General features: G+C 43.9%; 1 pseudogene; it reads right to left on the bottom strand.

Moving 5' to 3' along the window:
* Window positions 1–2,506: 2,506 nt before the first annotated feature.
* LOC120063743 lies at window positions 2,507–9,246 on the bottom strand (annotated as a pseudogene).
* Window positions 9,247–18,752: the final 9,506 nt, after the last annotated feature.

Below are 18,752 nucleotides of genomic sequence, written 5' to 3'. Positions count from 1 at the left end.
TTTATGATATAATTTACAAAGATTATACTGTTTTTAAACATAGTTTTTCCATGAAATTTTTATTTTTATCAATTAGTATATTTGAGTTTAACCATACTATTTGTTGTAATATTTGTTCTTTTCTGGTGGATTAAACAGAAATTGCAACCAGCTTTCTATGGCATGTTTTTTTTTTTTTACAATATTTTGGAGATTATTTTACTTTCAAATAACCAAAAGTGAGAGTTTGTGATCTGAATAAAGGGGGAAAAAGGCCATTATTGAACACGGGGTGAGCCATTCTTACTAATCAGCTAGAGAACCAGTTTGAATTTAAATTTCAGTTTTGTATGACTGAAGCCTGTAGTGAGAGGTCCAATCCTTTAATATTTTCTGCCCTCCAAATTCATATTTACTATATAAATAAGCCCGTTTAATTTTGTCTGGCTTGCGCTTCCAAATAAAGTTGAATATCATTTGCTCATATAATTTAAAAAACAAGTCGTTAGGTGTAGGCATAAGTAAATAGGTAAACTGGGATATGGCTAAAGGGTTATAAGGGTGATTTTTTCACAAATAGATAGGTATTGTCCTTTCCATGGTAGTAAGATTATCTTTTTTGACTAATTTTTAAAAATGTATTGTAGTAAGATAATTTCATTTTTTCAGGATATGAAGAGAGTATGTCCACTTCTCCATCAGACCATTTTATTGGTCAACTACACAGTAATGTAAAATTTGTATTTTTTAGCAATCCAATACATAATATGGTGCATTTATCAATTTGGTTGTAATCCAGCGAGATTAGAAAAATGATCTAGATCCTTTGAGGCTGTGCAGGGATCCACATTACACATTTAAAAGAAAACATGAATTGTCAGCGTACATTGACACCTTTGTTTTTAATCCCTGGATTTCTAGCCCCTTGATATTAATGGTTGGATCTGATTTCAAAGCTAACATTTTGATAGTCATAATAAATAGATATGCCAATAGTGGACAACCTTGTTTTACTCCTCTTGACATTTTAATACTTTATGAGAAGTAGCCATTATTTACTATTTTACACCTGGGGTTACTATACATAACTTTAACCCATTGTATAAGAGATTCTCCAAAATAAAATAGTCCAGGCATTTATAAATTCCAGTCGTACTTTATCAAAGGCCTTTTCAAAGTCAGCTATGAATACCAGACCTGGTTTCCCTGATTTTTCATAGTGTTTTTAGATTTACCACCTAGGTCCTGGGAACATTCATGGGAATGTTTAGAGAGACGTAACAAATACATTTTTTTTTTTTAGACAAGCATTATTGTATTGAAGTGTTACCAAAATCCAAAAAGTACAATATACAAACATTCATATAAAAAGGAGAAACGACCCCAATGTAACATCACTACAGACAACCATTCAGACTAAAGTCAATGACCATTGTACAGTTTCATACATGAGCTAAGCATCATTTGGACTGAGGTAGTTTTATATTATATGAAACTTAATGTTTCTTATCCTATATTTTTAGCCAGGTACATTTATATTTAAGAATTAAGTCATGAGGGGGTGTGGCATATGGCCAATATACTACAGCTGAGGGCTGTTCTTACGCACGACGCATCGCGGAGTGCCTGGACACAGCCCTTAGCCGTGGTATATTGGCCATATACCACAAACCCCAGAGCTGCCTTATTGCTATTATAAACTGGTTAACAGCATAATTAGAGGAGTAAAAATAAATGTTTTGTCATACCCGTGGTATACGGTCTGATATGCCATGGCTGTCAGCCAATCAGGGCTGGAACCACACAGTTTTTAATTTACATTATACAACGGGTGGGTCTAATCCTGAAAGCTGATTGGTTAAAAGCGCATTCTAGCCGGTGTCTATTCCACAAATTACCACTGGCAAAATCTATCTAATCTATGTTAAAATGTACATTTACTCTGTTCCATCTGAATACGCAATCCACTGTCTCATCAGACCAGGCAGGGAAGTTCTAAACTTTAAAAAGCATCTAGACATTCTCACATTTCTTTTAGACTAACATTTAGTTTTCAACAATGGAGATTTGTATGAACATTGCTGTCTGTCTCTCTCCAGCTGTCCCATAGTTATGAACTTGTAGGGGTCGGGACGAGAAAGACAGGCAGCGTTTCTCAGCCAGTCGAAATTATGAATCAACTGGCATCATTTTTATGAATATAAACAAAGAAATGTCAATTGAAAAAAGGTCAAATGAAACAAAGCTAGTTTGCAGTCTTTCCAGTTTCCGTTTGAAGTTATTGTAGCTGTGTTGTTAGCTAGCTCCTCTGAACAACAGTGCCCTGATGAGAGAGCACATTTTCAAAGCCAGGCTAAATTGCGTCTCATTAGCTCATTGTTATGGATGTTTCCAAATAAATGTCACTAGAAAGCAGCTTAAACAAATGCAGCTACTGTTGTTATTCTGTCTGCACTGTTTGACGTGACTGTAAGGTAGCCGTAGTTGGCTAGCTAGCAAGCAGGGGATAAGAACGTTGCCTGCCAGTATGGCATAGATACAGAACAAAAAGACTGAACGAACGACCAGCCGGCTTGGGTAGCAACCCTAGATTTGTGTCTGGACTATATCTTGAGGAATGATGAAATAGTATGAATAAATTCATGAAAATAACCTTATTTGAATATGTTGGTAACCCGCTGTATAAAATTGATACTGCCCTCGAAGACGGTGTTTGGAGGATATATTGGCACGGCTAACAATGCTTCTTGGGCATTATCACTTAAATAACTACCTGGTTATCCAATAAATTAAGCTACAGAAGAATTCAGGATGTGAAATTACAAAAACATACAGAAAGTTGCATTAGGAGGAAACACCAGTCTATGCTCTGTGAACTCTTGTGAGCGTGTAAATTAGGTCACAACACCAGTCTCTAAGCAGTTCTATAGGCTAGACTGTGTGTGACTGTGTGTGTGTGTGTGTGTGACTGTGTGTGTGTGTGTGTGCGTGATGATAATATGCGAGTTGCATGTTGACACCACTCTGTCCTGCAGAGGGTTCTTGGCAATGAGGGGTCCTCAAGGGGCCCTTGAGGCTGGAGCCACCCCTGTCTTGCCTGCCAGGGTGCTGGTCTTGGGCCGCTTGGACTCTGGGGGCTGGCACACAGGGTCGGTGGGGGGAGAGGGTTGTTCTGGGGGGAAAAGGTGAACCAAAATACATGCATCAATCGTAGACAGAACATTGGACTGAATAAATCTTTCTTAGGAATAGGATTTTACATCATTTAGTATACTCAGATGTTAATTTTGTTTCATTGGTTGGGCGCTCAGAGGCAGACCCCATTACAGAGACAGGTAACTATAACACTGTCCATAGCCAATCCCTGGCCTTGTTGTAAAAGTGCTTGGCAAATCCCTGTGTTGGTTGTTGCATGATATGCTGACCATGTTTGGCTTTCTCCGTGGAGGAGGGTGTGGTAAAGGCAGCTGGAGATCTAGAGAGACGACGGGAGTCAGAGATATCAGTCTAAAAACAGAAGGTAGCGAGAGAACAGTGACTTAGAGAGGGATTCTACCCGGCTCTTGAGTAGGTGGCTTAGGAATAAGTTCCAAAATGCGGCTTTTATGTAGGCCTACATAAGAAAAACTTGCACCTAATTTAGGATTCATAAGGAAAAACTAAACCGGCAAATAATAACAATCTAACTGTACTTCTTCCCATCTATGCTCTTTCTCTCCTCATTCAATCTCCTCACAGACTGATAATGACCGGACACACACACACACACACACACACTGCCCATCTTGTCTGCCGGCAGCCTCTCAGGATAATCGGTACTTGATTAACAGTGGGTGGGGTCCAAAGAACCCTGAATACCAGACAGGGTTTTGTTCTGACAGACAGTAGCTAACGACCAATACACGCCGCAAGCTCTGCCATTATTTTGTCTCACACTCAATGTCAACAAATTACTTATCATCCACAATGTGGATTCAGAACCTGCATAGAGATTCTTAGATACTGCACATTTCTAATAAATGGAAACAGTAGGGGAGAAATGGTTCAATGTCCTTCCCTAGACTAGGCATGCTGCCCTGGCTGGTGCTCCCATCAGCCTATCCGTCTAACTGTTCCCTTCCATCCAGTGATCATGTGGCAGTGACGTAGTAGCTGTGTGTAGGTAGGTACCAGGCAGTCACCACCAGCCATTTGAATGGGAGTTCAGGGATTTAGCGTGCAAACGCTACTCACACATGCAGAAACACATTCTCACTAATATACGCACCAATGCACAAACTCTGACTCACAGGTAAGCATTACATTGATTAGACAAACACAGGCATACAAAAATACAGACCAGACACACAATGGTCTATAGATAAAAAAATCCATGACATCTTGTGTCTGTGCTCTTACCTGGGGACAGGTTCTTTAGGGGTGGTGCTAGCTTTAGGGGTGCTGGGGCCAAGAGTGTTTCTTTGGGCCTTTGGGGTGAGGCAGGGCTGGGCTGTAGAGGGGGTGTTGGGGGTGGAGGGGGCGCTGATGCTGGTTGTGGTAGGGATCTTGGGGGCATTAGCAGCAGTGGCTTTGGGGGTGCTGGGCTTGCCCCATCCCTCCAGGGTGTTGAGGGTGATCCTATGGGGCTGTGGCTTGGCCTTGCCAGGGTTGTTCTTCTCCTCACCCCCAGGGACCAGGGGGGTGGCATGGGAGGTGAGGGAGGAGAGGGGGGTGCTGGGGGTCTCTTTAGGAATGGCGTGGACAGTGGCGGTGCTCTCTGTGGTTTTAGGGACGGGGGACACCATGCGAGCCATGGCAGCCTTCTTGCCCTTCTTCTCTGGGCCGTTGCCGGGGGTGACGACCTCCAGGACTGGGGGCTCCTTCAGGGGGGTGCCCAGCTCGCCAGGAGAGAAGGAAAGGAAGGAGCAGTAGCCGTCTGTAGAAGACACCGCCAGGAAAGAATCGTCCCGAGACCTACAACAGCACATCATCACTAAATAGACTGGATGGAACACAGACTGGAATAATACTACAACAACTTATTATCACAAGGAGTAGTTAGAAGTTACCCCAAACACTGATACAGGGTCAGACATTTTTCAGTGCAGTTTGGGATTGGGGGATATGGTCATCAGATCCTAGATCAAGGGCATCTTCTACCTCAAGCTAATCAAAAACAGAGCAATACAAGACATCTGAAGAGCGTGTGTGTACCAGGTGAGGTCGCTGAGTGTGTGATAGTGGATGTTGGACACGTAGCCGAAGGGTAGGGTCTGCTGAGTGTCATAGAGGAAGATGGAGTCCTCTGATGCCACAGCAAACACCAGTTTGTAGGGCAAGCCAAACATGTTGGGCAGGGGCTGGGCACTGCCATCTGTAGGGAAGGGAGAGTGGAGTGGTGAGGAGAGAGGAAGGCATAGAGAGGAGAGGAAGGGAGTTAGCTATACTTTTTTTGCTATTGTGTGTGTCCTTACCATCTCCCTTCTTGGTCCTCAGCTCGAAGTAGACAGGGCAACAGCGTACAGCCAGGGTGGCTTTACCAGGGCAGGGCAGCTGAGCTATGGGCCTAAGATACAGAAAGGCAGATACAGATTATACCCATACTCTGATACAGAAGCAAACTGCAGGCTGTGACAGTCTCAGTTCATTTCACTAAATCTTCATTGTCCCCAGAGGGTTATTGGTTGGCAGCAATGACCTCTTGAGGCTCTTCCTGGAGAAGACGTATGTAGTGCTGGTGACGTTCTCCCCTGCCTCCACACACCCCGCTACACATAGAGAGAGAACGCAGAGGAAGGACAGAGAGAGAGAGAGAAAGGGGGACAGAGAGAGAGGGAGAGACAGAGAGAAAGGAGATGGGCTAAACAGGATGTCACCTATGACCTCCACATCAAAGGATATGACAGCAGCACAGGACACAATTTCTTCCTGTTTCAAGTCACCAGACAAATGCAGAGTAATTGTTTTCGTTTGTGTTTGTGTACCTGGGGCAAGCAGAAAGGATCCGTCCGGTGTGAAGGTGAGTCGCCTGAAGAAAGACTTCATGCTGTCATCATGGAACATTCGGTACTGTTTCACCTGTACAGAAGCAAATAAACACCATTACATCATTGAGTGTTCAGTGTGTGTATGATTGTTTCATGTGTGTATGGGAGATTGTCCATTCAGCTCATACTGACCTCTCCCCCCACAGCTGATCCAGAGCTCATCTTACTGACACTGTAGGCCTTCCTCCTGCTCTGAGTACTGTACACGCATCACCCTGAAAGAGAGAGAGTTGACAGTCAGATTGGCAATCAATCATATTACATTGTTTACCAGTTGATGCTGGTTCATTGTTTATATGTTAGTTCCACTAATCACTGATTAAGGGAGAGACAAAATGGCTTCTCACGCAGAACCAGTGGCTGTGTGCGGTGTGTTCCTACCGGTCACAGCTGAGTGTGGCCACATACTGGCCCAGCGGGTCCCAGGTCACTCCCTGCACATAGCTCTTATGGTCATTAAAGATGCACAGCTTCTGTCCTGAGAAATACAACACAGTTACTACCTGTGTGATAACTAATGAACAGCATGCATTCACCGAGAGTAAACATAATAGAGGTACAACTCAACAGACACATTTAGACACACTTTGTGTACACACATCTTACCCTTTGTGACATCCCACATAATGGCAGTGTTGTCCACAGAACCAGAGACCATGAAGTTCCCATCCCGGGTCCAGCTGATATCATACACATCCTCTATGTGTCCCCTACCAAACAATTTAAACAACAATCACAGCTGTGGTTATGAAGTAAGACATATCAAAATATTACAGGGAGCGGACCATGCATTGTAGATATGGGCATTTATTAGAGGGTCTCACCTCAGGGTCTTGACCACACTCCAGCTCTCCTTGTTGAGCTGACTATCCTCCTCCTCCTCCTGGAACGATTGGGCCTGTTCAGGCTCCTTACTGTCGTTTAGCTTCCACAGCAAGATGGTTGCATCTGTTACACAGTCATTACACTCACATGGAAAAATATACTCTGTGGACTGAATATCTCTTATCATAGCAATTTACAAGTACTTGGGTTTCTTGAAAGATCCCACATCGAAGGTCTTGTGAAAAAGCTCAGGCACAAGCTGGATTTTTTTTTGTCCGTAATAAGTCATGTTTTTATTTTGAAGCGATAAAAGAGGCTTGTTTGCACTATTTTTATGCTTATACTTGATTATGGTGATATCTTGTACATGTACGCCCCTGTGAGGTCATTATTTATGATGACCACTGTACCATGGGGTGCTGAGGTTTGTTACCAACTCCAAAGCTCTCACATCCCTGTACCCTCTATGTGCGAGTGGGCTGGCCTTCCTTAACTCTTCAGGGGATTAAATCATTTGTACATTTTTATTTATAAAGCCATACTGAGACAGTTCCCTTTTTTTACTAGTCTAACTACATTATCAAGCAGTCACATGAAAAACTATTGCCTGACTCAACTGTGTTTTGTTGATTGTGCCTAAAGCCAGTACAGAACTAGGGGGAAAAAGCTTTCCAGTTCTCTGCACCTTCCGCTTCGAACGAGTTTCAAACGGTCCTGAAATTACAGGACCTCGTCCCTTTAAATGAGTTTAAAGCTAGGTTAAACACTATGATGGAAAATTAAGGGGGGGGGGGGGGGGGGGCGTCAATGTTGACCCCTAGTTTCACAACACTCTCAAACCATCTTACTGTTCAATGTGTACATTCATGTTTTTTAAACTGTAGTGCTTCATGCTGTAAATGTGTCTGCAACTTTGTGTGCTGCTATTTAGGCCAGGTCTCTCTTGTAAAGAGATAGTTAATCTCAACGAGATTGGTAAAACACAAAAATAAAAAATAAATAGTATATTATTGTTGTTTTGGCATCAACTGATTACAATACCAGAGGTGCAAAAAGATGGCGGCCTCCATGCACTTACCACAAATGACTTTTGCCAAGTTTTCCGTATTGTACATTGCTCTCTGTTACTCTTTTTTTGTATCATAACCACAGTAAACATGATCCCATTTTTAGCTTCAAGTTTGGAAAATTGAACCATGTCACACCATAGTTTTAAAACGCCATGGATAGTGGTAAAACCATGATGTCATTTTTGAATTCCGACATCTTTATGCACCTTCAGCATTGGAGAAGCTGATCACCCTTGTTCGATTCTATTTGCTATATAAAAGTTTGCTACATAGTGACCCACCATCTCCTCCAGAAGCGAGCATTTCGCTGTTGGGGCAGAAGCGCACCACGTTGACGGCCTTGGTGTGCCACGCCAGGTTTGACAGGAAGTCCACCACTGCCTTCCCATCAGGCCCCATCTCCACACGCCACAGCTGACCACAGCAAGTGACACCACACGTTACAGCATCACACAGAGCCACTACACGCGTTGGGTCATTGTCTCTGAAAGCATAACTACATTGTTCCCTTACCAAGCAGTGTGAGTGAGAGAAAAAGGCCCTCTGCTAATGCATACAAGTGTTCAGTTTGTGTGTAACTATGTAAGTGTGTGTGAGAGAGAGTAAGAGAGACATGGCGCTGCACCTGCCATAACATCTGAAAATCTGTGTACACGACCACTAAACTTCGATTTGGACAATGTGGTTGTTTTAAACAGCTAGCTAGTACTCACCCTGACAGTGGTGTCCACTCCTGCTGTGGCCAGCCTGTGTATGCGGCCCTCTGAGTTGTGCTGGAAGTCCAGACTGTAGACAGGCTCTTTGTTGTGCCACGCAATCTCACATGTTATCACCTTCATCCTGCTACTAAATACAGGGAAAGGAAGAAAGAGTAAGGAGAATGTCAGCTAGAGATACTAGCTATAACTAGCAACTGAACAAACAACAATTGTTGTGTTGTTGACACCAACAGTCACTTGTAAATGAGAAGGCAGTGAAGAAAGTTGGGACATTAGCAACTTTCAAGTGCTCTACTCTCATATATTCATTGTAGCTCAGTACCTACGAGAAATGTTGCTTAGTAAAGCCAACATGTTCGTTAGCTTAGCCAGAGCTAAGTTAGCTCAATCGCTAGCTAGCTTACGTTAGCTAGTTCAGATAGCTAGCTGTGTGATGAAGTAAACCACTTGCGATGACCTAATGAACAGTGTTAAAGTTATTTTACCTATTGAATTACTCAGATATGCATCCAGAACATATGCATAAATAAACATTTATCTCTATCTACCTGTTTTTCCGCTGTTTCGCTTTTCTGCTGAGTCCAGTCTACAAGCAGACTGCACAGACAAAACAACATTGGTTTCCCGCGTAGAGTGCGTCCACAACTTCCGGTAGAGAAGTCAACAGTGATAGGAGGAGAGGGAAAGGGGGCGGGTATGAGAACCTGCAACATCAGAGATGGTTCCGGGTGCTGTAATACCAGAGTAATCCAAATGGCGGCAAAATACACAGACTCTCTTGAGTCTGGGTAATTTCAAGGGGTCAGCAAATTGACATTCAAAATAGATTTCAGATGACATTATAGTAGAATAACAACATACACTGCTCAAAAAAATAAAGGGAACACTTAAACAACACAATGTAACTCCAAGTCAATCACACTTCTGTGAAATCAAACTGTCCACTTAGGAAGCAACACTGATTGACAATAAATTTCACATGCTGTTGTGCAAATGGAATAGACAAAAGGTAGAAATTATAGGCAATTAGCAAGACACCCCCAATAAAGGAGTGGTTCTGCAGGTGGTGACCACAGACCACTTCTCAGTTCCTATGCTTCCTGGCTGATGTTTTGGTCACTTTTGAATGCTGGCGGTGCTTTCACTCTAGTGGTAGCATGAGACGGAGTCTACAACCCACACAAGTGGCTCAGGTAGTGCAGCTCATCCAGGATGGCACATCAATGCGAGCTGTGGCAAGAAGGTTTGCTGTGTCTGTCAGCGTAGTGTCCAGAGCATGGAGGCGCTACCAGGAGACAGGCCAGTACATCAGGAGACGTGGAGGAGGCCGTAGGAGGGCAACAACCCAGCAGCAGGACCACTACCTCCGCCTTTGTGCAAGGAGGAGCAGGAGGAGCACTGCCAGAGCCCTGCAAAATGACCTCCAGCAGGCCACAAATGTGCATGTGTCAGCATATGGTCTCACAAGGGGTCTGAGGATCTCATCTCGGTACCTAATGGCAGTCAGGCTACCTCTGGCGAGCACATGGAGGGCTGTGCGGCCCCACAAAGAAATGCCACCCCACACCATGACGGACCCACTGCCAAACCGGTCATGCTGGAGGATATTGCAGGCAGCAGAACGTTCTCCACAGCGTCTCCAGACTCTGTCACGTCTGTCACATGTGCTCATGTGCTCAGTGTGAACCTGCTTTCATCTGTGAAGAGCACAGGGCGCCAGTGGCGAATTTGCCAATCTTGGTGTTCTCTGGCAAATGCCAAACGTCCTGCACGGTGTTGGGCTATAAGCACAACCCCCACCTGTGGACGTCGGGCCCTCATACCACCCTCATGGAGTCAGACACATGCACATTTGTGGCCTGCTGGAGGTCATTTTGCAGGGCTCTGGCAGTGCTCCTCCTGCTCCTCCTTGCACAAAGGCGGAGGTAGTGGTCCTGCTGCTGGGTTGTTGCCCTCCTACGGCCTCCTCCACGTCTCCTGATGTACTGGCCTGTCTCCTGGTAGCGCCTCCATGCTCTGGACACTACGCTGACAGACACAGCAAACCTTCTTGCCACAGCTCGCATTGATGTGCCATCCTGGATGAGCTGCACTACCTGAGCCACTTGTGTGGGTTGTAGACTCCGTCTCATGCTACCACTAGAGTGAAAGCACCGCCAGCATTCAAAAGTGACCAAAACATCAGCCAGGAAGCATAGGAACTGAGAAGTGGTCTGTGGTCACCACCTGCAGAACCACTCCTTTATTGGGGGTGTCTTGCTAATTGCCTATAATTTCCACCTGTTGTCTATTCCATTTGCACAACAGCATGTGAAATGTATTGTCAATCAGTGTTGCTTCCTAAGTGGACAGTTTGATTTCACAGAAGTGTGATTGACTTGGAGTTACATTGTGTTGTTTAAGTGTTCCCTTTATTTTTTTGAGCAGTGTATATGCTGACATTCAAGGCGTTGTAAGTGCATGAAGTGCATGATGTAATTTAGTTTGAGACTTGGGGTAAATTGGGAATTAGGAGGTGGGGAAGCCCTATTTAAAGTGCTTTCAGAACGTCTTCACACTCTTATTCCACATTGTGTTACCGCCTAAATACACCATAATGACAAAGTGAAAAGATGTTTTTAGAAATTTTAGCTAATTAAAAAAAAAGAAATACAGAAATATCCAATTTACATAAGTATTCACACCCCTGAGTCATTACTTTGTAGAAGCCCCTTTGGCAGCGATTACAGCTGTAAATGTTTCTGGGCAAATCTCTAAGAACTTTCAAAACCTGGATTGGGCAACATTTGCCCATTATTCTTTTCAAAATTCTTCAAGCTCTAACAAATTGGTTGTGAATCATTGCTAGACAACCATTTTCAGGTCTGCCATAGATTTTCAAGTAGATTTAAGTTAAAACTGTAATTTGGCCACTCAGGAACATTCACTGTCTTCTTGGTGAGCAACTCCAGTGTAGATTTGCTTTGTGTTTTAGGTTATTATCCTGCTAAAAGGTGAATTAATTGCCCAGTCTCTAGTGGAAAGCAGAATGAATCATGTTTTCCTCTATGACTTTGCCTGTGCTTAGCTCCATTCCGTTTCTTTTTGTATCCTGAAAAACACCCCAGTCTTTAACAGTTACAAGCATACCCATAACATGATACAGTCACACTATGCTTGAAAATATGGACATTAGCACTCAGTAATGTGTTGTATTGGATTTGCCCTAAACATAACACTTTGTGTTCATGACAACAAGTGGATTGCTTTGCTAAATGTTTTGCAATATTACTTTAGTGCAGGGGTGTCAAACTCAATCAGCGCATGGGCCGTATTGAAAAAACACAACATATTGAACAAACACAACGAATTCACAGGCCAAACATAGCCTATTATGTTTGTTTTTACAAAAATAACATGCATATAACTGCGACCAAAACTGGCCATTGTTTTAATAGAAAAAATATGTCCCTTTATAATGTCCACTTATGTACATAGGATGCTGCATATAGTATTTAACATATTAAAACAAAAGAAGAGATAAATAATATTTGTCCAGCCTTTGCTGCTATGCTTGCAGATGTGCATAATATGCTGCGACCCTAATCAAAAAGTATATAGTAACTCCAAATAACTAAAAAGTAGCTAGGTTGTTGTAACATTGAAACTTAAAACATGTTTTTAGTTTTGTGGCACCGCATGGATCACCAGTGCGGTTGAATGCAGCATTGCTGTATGCTGCACTCAACATGTGTTGTAGTTGAGTAGCCAGCCTGGCTATTGCTCAAATGTTGCTGTAATATACCTTGTTTCTTCTTTGCATGTCGTTTTGTTGCAGGTTTTGTTTTATGGTTATTCATTGTTGTCAAGCTTTAAAAACCGAAGCCATACTGCAACCTTTTAGTAGCCTAGCTAGCAGCGGTGGAAAAAGTACCCAATTGTCATACTTGAGTAAAAGCAGATACCTTAATAGAAAATGACTCAAGTAAAAGTGAAAGTCACCCAGTAAAATCCTACTTGAGTAAAAGTAAAAAAGTATTTGGTTTTAAATATAATTAAGTATCAAAAGTAAATGTAATTGCTAAAATATACAAAAGTATCAAAAGTAAAAGTATAAATCATTGTGTGCAAAGCTGTCATCAAGGCAAAGTGTGGCTACTTAGAAGAATATAAAATTGAAAATATATTTTGATTTGTTTAACACTTTTTTTACTACATGATTCCATATGTGTTATTTCATAGTTTTGATGTCTTCACAATTATTCTACAATGTAGAAAATAGTACAAATAAAGAAAAACCCTTGAATTAGTAGGTGTTCTTAAACTTTTCAGAGGCAGTGTAAATATATATATACATACATATATATATATATATATATACACACACATCTTTAAAAAAATATTTTTTCCTTTATTACTGTCAGAATGTGTGCGTACTTGTCACGTTCTGACCATAGTTCTTTTGGTTATGTCTTTGTTTTAGTGTGGTCAGGGCGTGAGTTGGGTGGGTTATCTATATGTTGTGTTTCTATGTTGGGTTTGTTGTTTGGCCTAATATGGTTCTCAATCAGAGGCAGGTGTTTGTCATTGTCTCTGATTGGGAACCATATTTAGGTAGCTTGTTTTGTGTTGGGGTTTGTGGGTGGTTGTCTTCTGTCTTTGTGTTCATTTGCACCAGATAGGACTGTTTCGGTTTTGCCACATTTGTTATTTTGTATTGTGTTCATGTTCAGTTGTTTTTATTAAAACATGGACACTAACTACGCTGCGTATTGGTCCGATCCCTGCTACACCTCCTCTTCAGACGAAGAGGAGGAAGGCTGTCGTTACAGTACTGGTAGCGAAGTCAGGTGCAGGAGAGCAGAGGTTTGTGAACAGGCCCACACTTTATTTAGGAAAAAGTGCAAAACGCGCAAAACAGTCACAAGAATTATGTTTAACAATAAACATCTTTGTGAAAAAATAACATGGAAAAAACAAGCCAGTCTGGCGCGTCAACAATACACACGTAACACAAACAATCTTACACAAAGACATGAAAGGGAACAGAGGAATAAATACATGTAGATTGATTGGGAAATGAAAACCAGGTGTGCAGGAAACAAGACAACACAAATGGATACATGAAAAATGGAGCGGCGATGGCTAGAAAGCCGGCGGCGTCGACCGCAGAACGCCGCACGAACAAGGAGAGGAGCCGACTTCGGCGGAAGTCGTGACAATTACTTTGTAACCCTACCACCCCTCCCTAATTGGAGTAAACTAGTGAACAACAACGCTTAGGCTTCTACTTCCAGCTTATACATACTATATACTTTTTATGGCACAGTCTATTTTACAATAGTTATATATATATATATTTTTACTCCTGTCCTTCGTCTAACCTCAACCTCAACCTAAACCTCTCCCATCTATTTATTTCACAAAAGTGATGAACCTATATACGTTTTATGGACACAGTATGTTTTACATTAGTTATCTTGTTGTTATTAGTTATTATTATTACCAACCTTCAGCTCCATTCAACCCCTCCCATCTATCTCTTAACACCATCCACATTGGATTTATAATTGCCATATATTTTTCAACTGTGCTGTGATGTTCACAAAAGTTCTGAACCTTTCTATTCTCATAAATTGTACAGATTGTACATTAAAAATAGTTTTTTTTGCTAAAGTATTATTATATTATTGATCGATTGACTATGACTTTTCAGATCACCCAGTAGTGCTATCTGCAGAGTGAGCTTCAGGTAAATGTTGCAATTCTTCAGCCATTCCTGGACCTGTGACCAAAAACAAGCTCCATATGGACAGTGCCAAAACAAATGATCTAATGATTCTGTCTCTGGGAAGGTTGTATCCCCCCATATATATAACAATCTATTGGTTGCAAGAATTTTGTATAATAATTTTAATGAAAAATTCAAAGTTTTGAATCCGTTTTGCGTATCAGTTCATAAACCATGTGCCATGGAATCGGTACTTCGAAAATCTCTTCCCTACTATTTTGCAATCTATATGGCACAGCTGTCACATTTTTTGGTCCTTAAATGAAACTGGTATACTTTTTTATTTGTCAATTTTTTTAACCAATTATGGCATTTAATGCAGGGCTGACAGACAAGTTCCCTACTTTTCCCCCTTCCACTGTCACACCCTGATCTGTTTCATCTGTCCTTGTGCTTGTCTCCACCCCTCCAGGTGTCACCCATCTTCCCCATTATCCCCTGGGTATTTATACCTGTGTTTTTTGTCTCTGTGCCAGTTCGTCTTGTTTTGTCAAGTCAACCAGAGTGTTACTCCGTGCTCCAGCTTGTTCATTTTCAAAAAAAATTGATAGTCATCCCAGTTTTGACCCTTGCCTGGCTTGACTCTGAACCCGCCTGCCTGACCATACTGCCTGCCTGCCACTCTGTACCTTGGAAAAACCTCTCTAGTCTTCGTGGTTGAATTTGTTTGAAATTCACTGCTCAACTGAAGGACCTTACAGATAATTGTATGTGTGGGGTACAGAGATTTTTGTGGGGTGCAGTCATTTTAAAATCATATTAAACACTATTATTGCACAGAGTCCATGCAACTTATGTGACTTAAGCACATTTGTACTCCTGAACTTAGGCTTGCCATAAAAAAGTGGTTGAATACTTATTAACTCAAGACATTTCAGCTTTTCATTTTTTATTAATTTGTAAAAATGACAAAAAACATAATTCCACTTTGACATTATTGGGTATTGTGTGTAGGCCAGTCAAAAAAACTAAATGTAATCCATTTTAAATTCAGTCTAACACAAAACAAATGTGGAAAAAGTCAAAAGTTGTGAATACTTTCTGATGGCACTATATATTGCAGGAGTCAGGGATGAGCATGTGGTTGTGGTTTGATTCTACCCCCCCCCCCCCTAAAGTGCATCAGGCAAAGAGTAGGTATTTTCTATTGCCCTGCCAATCATCAAATATGCACTTGCTTTGATACTATGTGCCCTTCTAATACACTGAATGACATTTCTGCTTCCGTTTTGATTTTGATGCCTTCCCAAACAAAGAAATTATTACTAATTGTGTATGAAATTGTGATAGTGATATATTGAGGATTCCTTAGTCAGTAAATGTTATTGGGTTTTCTACGTCTATTGTATTTTCTGCAGGTTGACATTTATTGTTATGAGTCTTGCCCTGCTGGCAGAACTGAGCAGTTTCCAAAAGATTGGCTATAAAGTCGAAATTGTCCACAGTATATCGCAAAAATTCATGGAAACAACATTTCGCTTTTTGGTCTTAATTTAAGGTTAGGTGTCACGCCATGACCATAGTAAGCTGTTTTTCTCTGTGTTGGTTGGGGCGTGATAGTGACTAGGGTGGGTCATCTAGGTGTTTGTATGTCTATGTTGGCCTGATATGGTTCCCAATCAGAGACAGCTGTTTATCGTTGTCTCTGATTGGGGATCATATTTAGGTAGCCATTTTCCCCATTGCATGTTGTGGGATCTTGTCTACATTAAGTTGCCTTTGTGCACTCCAGTAGCTTCACGTTTTGCTTGTGCTTTTGTTGTTTTGTTTAGTGAGTTTCTCTTTATTAAAATTATGTGGAACTCTATGCATGCTGCGCCTTGGTCTCATCATTAAAACGATCGTGACAGAAGATCCCACCAACAAAGGACCAAGCAGCGTGCCCAGGAGGAGGAAGTATCCTGGACTTGGGAAGAGATCCTGGATGGGAAGGGATCCTGAACTTGGGAGGAAATCCTGGCAGGACAGGATCACCTTCCTTGGCAGGAGTCGAGGGGCACATGGAGCAGTCGGCGAAGTTGAGGGGTGAGTCAGAGACTGTCGAGGAGTTATTGGACAAATTGGAGGAAAGTGAAGAGAGAGAGCTGTTGGTTTGGCGTAGTATGGACGGCATTCGCCCTGAGGAGCGTGTTAGCTGTCCGATGCCACCTGTGCCAGTTCCTCGTACTCATCCTGAAACGTGTGTTAAAGGTCCGGAACAATTGATGCCGGCTATACACACCAGGTCTCCAGTGTACCTTCATAGTCCAGTACGTCCTGTGCCTCCTCTCCGCACTCGCCCTGAGGTGTGTGTCATCAGCCCGGTGCCACCTATACCGATCCCACGCATCAGGTCTCCAGTGCGCATCCACAGTCCAGTACGTCCTGTGCCTCCTCTCCGCACTCGCCCTGAGGTGCGTGTCATCAGCCCGGTGCCACCTGTACCGGTCCCACACATCAGGCCGCCAGTGCACCTCCACAGTCCAGTACGTCCTGTGCCTCCTCTCCGCACTCGCCCTGAGGTGCGTGTCATCAGCCCGGTGCCACCTATACCGGTCCCACGCATCAGATCTCCAGTGCGCATCCACAGTCCAGTACGTCCTGTGCCTCTTCTTCGTACTCGCCCTGAGATGCGTGTCATCAGCCCGGTGGCACCGGTACCGGTCCCACGCATCAGATCTCCAGTGCGCCTCCACAGTCCAGTACATCCTGTGCCTCCTCTCCGCACTCGCCCTGAGGTGCGTGTCATCAGCCCGGTGCCACCTGTACCGGTCCCACGCATCAGATCTCCAGTGCGCATCCACAGTCCAGTACATCCTGTGCCTCTTCCCCGCACTCGCCCTGAGGTGCGTGTCATCAGCCCGGTGCCACCTGTACCGGTCCCATGCATCAGGTCTCCAGTGCGCATCCACAGTCCAGTACATCCTGTGCCTCTTCCCCGCACTCGCCCTGAGATGCGTATCATCAGCCCGGTGCCACCGGTACCGGTCCCACGCATCAGGCCTCCAGTGCGCCTCCACAGTCCAGAGCTTTCGGCGACAGTTCCCAGTCCAGAGCTTTCGGCGACAGTTCCCAGTCCAGAGCTTCCGGCGACAGTTCCCAGTCCAGAGCTTCCGGCGACAGTTCCCAGTCCAGAGCTTCCGGCGACGTTTCACAGTCCGGAACCTCCTGAGACGGGCCACTGTCCGGGAACCTCCTGAGACGGGCCACGGTCCGGGAACCTCCTGAGACGGGCCACGGTCCGGGAACCTCCTGAGACGGGCCACGGTCCGGGAACCTCCTGAGACGGGCCACGGTCCGGGAACCTCCTGAGACGGGCCACGGTCCGGGAACCTCCTGAGACGGGCCACGGTCCGGGAACCTCCTGAGACGGTCTACGGTCCGGAACCTCCTGAGACGGTCTGCGGTCCGGAACCTCCTGAGACGGTCTGCGGTCCGGAGCATCCAGCGACGGTCGGCGGTACGGAGCCTCAAGCGACGGTAGGCGGTAGTCCGGAGCCTCCAGCGACGGTAGGCGGTCCGGAGCCTCCAGCGATGGTCGGCGGTCCGGAGCCTCCAGCGACGGTCGGCGGTCCGGAGTCTTCAGCAGGGGTTCTCAGTCCGGAGCCTCCTGCGACGATCCACGGTCCGGAGCCTCCGGCGACGACCCACGGTCTGGAGCTTCCAGCGACGCGCCCCGCACCGGAGCCGCCCCCGACGCCCTACGTCATCCATCATAGATGCCCACCCGGACCCTTCCCTATTGAGTCAGGTTTTGCGGTTGGAGTCCGCACCTTTGGGGGGGTCTGTCACGCCCTGACCATAGTAAGCTGTTTTTCTCTGTGTTGGTTGGGGCGTGATAGTGACTAGGGTGGGTCATCTAGGTGTTTGTATGTCTATGTTGGCCTGATATGGTTCCCAATCAGAGACAGCTGTTTATCGTTGTCTATAATTGGGGATCATATTTAGGTAGCCATTTCCCCATTGCATGTTGTGGGATCTTGTCTACAGTAAGTTGCCTTTGTGCACTCCAGTAGCTTCGCGTTTCGTTTGTGCTTTTGTTGTTTTGTTTAGTGAGTTTCTCTTTATTAAAATTATGTGGAACTCTATGCATGCTGCGCCTTGGTCTCATCATTACAACGATCGTGACATTGGGCATTAAGGATAGGTTTAAAATCTGATTTTATGACTTTGTGGTTGTGCCAGCTAGTGATCACTATGCAGAGCTGCCTCCAGTACACGAGTCATCTCAATAAAGGACAACCTGCATATTTTCTTCTCATATACTTTAAGAAGCTGTTGGTAATGTATTACAGCATTAATATGTGTATCTTTTGTTGCCAGTGATATATGAAGCAAGGGGTTATTTCTATTAATTGAGAGAGGAAAAAATCACAACACAGAA

The sequence above is a fragment of the Salvelinus namaycush genome, chromosome 19, assembly GCF_016432855.1.
Source record: "Salvelinus namaycush isolate Seneca chromosome 19, SaNama_1.0, whole genome shotgun sequence".
In the NCBI taxonomy this organism is placed as follows: Eukaryota; Metazoa; Chordata; class Actinopteri; order Salmoniformes; family Salmonidae; genus Salvelinus; species Salvelinus namaycush.
This window is presented reverse-complemented; position numbering and strand designations above follow the sequence as displayed.